This window comes from Ictidomys tridecemlineatus, chromosome 3 (genome assembly GCF_052094955.1).
Source record: "Ictidomys tridecemlineatus isolate mIctTri1 chromosome 3, mIctTri1.hap1, whole genome shotgun sequence".
Lineage (NCBI taxonomy): Eukaryota > Metazoa > Chordata > Mammalia > Rodentia > Sciuridae > Ictidomys > Ictidomys tridecemlineatus.
In genome coordinates, this window is record NC_135479.1 from 66,528,181 (window position 1) to 66,532,679 (window position 4,499).

At 27.6% G+C, this 4,499-nt stretch overlaps 1 non-coding gene across 1 annotated transcript; it reads right to left on the reverse strand.

Annotated features, from left to right (window-relative positions):
• Positions 1 to 248: 248 nt before the first annotated feature.
• Trnaa-ugc (transfer RNA alanine (anticodon UGC)) lies at positions 249 to 322 on the reverse strand. The gene has a single exon. It is a non-coding gene; the product is annotated as a tRNA-Ala (tRNA).
• Positions 323 to 4,499: the final 4,177 nt, after the last annotated feature.

The window sequence follows — 4,499 nt, forward strand, 5'->3', positions numbered from 1 at the left end:
CCTAATAATTTGTACTTCAAACAGGTTTGAATAACTAGATTATTTATATTACATTTGCTTGTAAAAAGAAAATGGAACATGACTGAATCTAGTAACAAAAATGTCATCATTAAAAAATTCAAAGTTGAGTTTTACTTTTTATAAACATGCTTCTAACTTATTTATGAAATAAAACAAAAATGTAATGGCTTTTTGTAGACCATCTATTAGTTTTGTTGTTGTTGTTGTTGTTGTTGTTTGTTTGTTTGTTGTGGTACTGGGGATTGAACCCAGGGCCTTGTGCATGCAAGGCAAACACTCTACCAACTGAGCTATATCCCCAGCCCTTGTAGACCATTTATAGTGATAACATTTTTTAAAAAAAAATATGCTCATTATCATTTATGTTTTAGTTAATATTAAGTAATTCAATTTAAAAAGACGAGTATAGGTTTTTCACATTAATGCTATTAAGAACCCAATGAAGATTTTATACAGGTATTTTCTAATATTTTTAGTTTTTCAGTTTCTACTTTACCCTAAAATATATCAGATTTTTTTTTGATAAATTGATTATCAGAATGACAAGCTTATCACTTGACTTGGAAGATTACCAATGTCAATATTCTCATATTGCACAGCAGGAAAAAAACCTCAAAGTGAATGACTATTCAAGGCATAATAGTAAGTATCAAAAAGAGTTATATTCTTTACTTTCTTGCCTCTCTCCTTCTGCTTAGAATTAAGTCTAATACTGTATGGAAACAAGCCTCTGTGTCTATATGTACCAGCAGAGTATCAAATACAAGCTTAGGATGATTTTGCAAACATCTGATACTGTAACAATATCTGTGTAACACCAGTTTAAAACCAATATTTATCTAGAGTTAGTGGTTTTTATTAATAACATTTTGCCTAAAGGAGGAATAGATAACTATAAGAAAAAAAGTTTGAAGATATTTTAAAATATGTACATGGCATACAAAGAGAAGATTAAATTGTCATGTGATAATTTCTTTGAAATTATTGAAAATTCATGACTACAATGCAAAAATAGCATTTAATTTTAGAGTTTGAATATATGCATTGTGCACAATAACATTAAAATAACTGTATTACAAAAAAGGAGAGAAAATTTTAGAAAGTATAATACAAATATATATCTGATAAGTTCCCTTCATGAACCTAAAATTATGTTTAATTTTTTAGTCCTGTTATTTATGGAACTTTGCCTTCAGTTTTATCACAGAAGGTTGTAACTAGTGAACTACATAAACCATCTGAGTAAATGAAATTCCCTCAGTAAAGAAATGTTTTCTAGTGTGATTGCTAATTACAGATGCACTGTTTTGGCTCTAGTCCATATTTATTAGTAAACTCTGAAACAAAGGGTTATTTTACATGGCTTATAAATCAGTGCTGGTTAACTAAGATATTCAGGATCCATTTTAGTTTATTTATGAATAAAATATAATTAGCATATTTTTTCTGCTACCACATTTCACATATTAGAGAAAAAATATATGGAAAATACTTTTCAGTAAATTATTTTGGTTTAGTGTATTTTTCATGATATTTATATCAGTATAACTCACAAAAATAAAAAGTTAAAGAAGAATTTTAAAAAATGGGAAGGGAGGAAAGGAGGAAGGAAAGACTTCATTTAATAGAGAAAGAAAAATGATAAGCACTAAAGGTTCCTGTGTATAAAGAAAGAAGAAACTTTCCATATTTCACTATTTTAATTATATGATATGAAGAAACATATTCTGAAAAAAAATATATATATATATAATTTGTTAGGCCTATTTTCCTTTATTTAGCCCAAAGTTCAATACCAACTGATTTTTATGTATAGAAATCTAGAAGAATTATGTTTCTTGTTTTTATATATTAAAGAGTTTCTGGGAAAAAAGGATGAGGAACAATATGAGAAAATATCTACAATATTGATTATAGGTTTGCATTCATTGCTGTTCTGAAGCCAAAAACAATATTAATATTTATAGTCAGTGTTATGTGCTCATGGAGGTGTGTTGAGGAATAATCATTTATGTACTGCAACATTACAGTCACTAAAATTTTCATCAGTGATTAATTGATTTGAAGCACAGAAAGAAGGTAGTGAATAAGATACATAATGGCTATAACATTTGTTTGGTAATGATGGGATGGATGCATTGAAAATCCTTATACTATGATCATTATAGGCTACTCAGGACATGTCTCAATTGAGACATGCTATGCAAAGCAAAGATACTTTGTGGCATGTTTGATGGAGTCTCATTTCTTCCAGCCACTTGGTAAACTATCATGAAAGTCAGGACAATGAAAGGAAGTCATTGATTTTGTGTGAGAAGAGATTGGCAAAAGAGAGGATACATTCAACTTTGACTGGCCCTCTTTACTGAAGTCATATCTTCAAAGTCAGAGTAGAAGATGGAAATATGGAATGAGGAATTCAGTTGAAAAACTTTAAGATACAGAAACTACAAAATTTCCTTAGATCTTTCAGCATTCATGTCTCTCAGATCTCTTGTCCCAGAAAGTCCATCTTTCTAAGCAACTCAATGTTATCAGTCATGTATCAGTATAAATTAATAGGTGCTGCCATCCACACAAAATGGAAGTCAAAAGTGTTCCCAAAAGTTATACCCACTGAGGTGGTTTCCCTTTATTGTTCTTCCTGATGGCAACTCCTAAATAACACTGTAATTTCTTTAGCAATTATTTTAAGATAAGGCCAATATTTTGCAGAGGGCAGTTGAAGAACTCCATATTTTATTATTTTATTGTTCAGTAGTAATAATAAATCATACATATTATCATAACTTTAGACTGAACTAGTTAAATAGTATATGATGATTTGAATTCTAGCCTGCTGATAATATTTTACAATATTATAGTGTTACAGAAATATTTGTAAATTTATTTTATTAGCTTCATAGAGCACTGCTGTACATGTATATTCTTTTAAATATTAGTGTAGTAATTGCTTAATATATAGTTTATAATTATATTCTACTATAAAATAGTAATATCTCTTTGCCTATGGCAAAAAACCTATAGGCTTTTTTCTTAGAAATTGAAGTTTTCCATTTAATTTTTTGGACATTTTAAAAAGAATCAATATGTTATTTTTCCAGAAGAATTAACATATCAATTTTTTAGAATGTAAATATAGTTGATCTCTAAGTTTCTATGCATAGGTTTGTGCTTTGATATTAAGGTTTTTCAAATTTCATATGATTATGTCAAATTACTCTAAATTTCAATAAATATTAAAATGTTGAATTACTGGCAGGAATTCAAGAAAAAATGAATTAAAAAAATTAAAATGTATTCACATAGACTTTATAACTTTAAATTTATCCTCATTAATATAATCAAAATTATAAAATATTAAGATTATATTTTGTACGATATTTATTTTAATAATTGAGGCAAGCCCTTTTTTTGTTGTTGTTCTTATGCACTGGCTCATCTCATAATCAAACAAAATCTTGGAGTCTAATTAATATTGAGGGCTTAAAAAAAGCAATAATTTCTTATATATTTACCAGTTGCAAAGACCTTTGAAATCCAATTGGTTGGTTTGTCTTAATGTTAATTAAAAATAGATGTACATGCACTTTCTTGTAGTTGATAAAATAAAGCTTGAATATAATAAGAAGAACTTGTACAAAAACATTGCTATTTTATCAGAGTACAGAAATTCTAATATAATTAAAGTATTTGATTAATCAACTTTTGAGAATTTTAGTAGCATTACATATGTAAGAATTAATACTTCATGCATAATATAATATTTTATTTAGATAAAAAAAAACTGTGATTCTACTTACCTACAGAAATAGACAAGGACAACAATCAATTTTCCAGTTATAGAAAATAAAACTTATGTATATTGCTTATTTTATGATAATTTTTTTCTATCAAAATATATTAAGTTCCAACGTTTTTTCCTAATTAGAATCCATGATATAAGCATTCATTGCAACTTTTAGGTGTTTACTATATTCTTAGAGTTTAAATAACTAGTTCTTTATGATTCCACATTACACTACTACATTTTTACTATTAAATCCATAAAACTATTTAACACAAATTGTATGAAGTAGAAATAGATTATAAAGAGCTAACAAAAGACACCATATTTTAATATGAGTTAGAAAAGACACAAGAAATAATAAGAAGAACTAGCGGTGTTCTAAATGGACAACTACTACTCTACTCAAGTGGATTATCTCCATAGGCATGTGAACAGAATTTTGCCAAACTTTCTGAAGGAGAAATGTGTTTTTGAATTAAATGGCTTTATTTTTATGTGTAGCCAATTTATTTACATTTTAAAAATACTGAGCACCAATCAGATTATTAGTGGTATGCCAGTCTGTTTCTTTCATTGGCAACCAACTAGCAAACTGTTACAAACAAATGAAAATGCTAGTTCCTTTCTATGCCATTACTGAAAATATGGTGAGTCATTTACAATTATTTGCAAAATTATTAGAGCATAT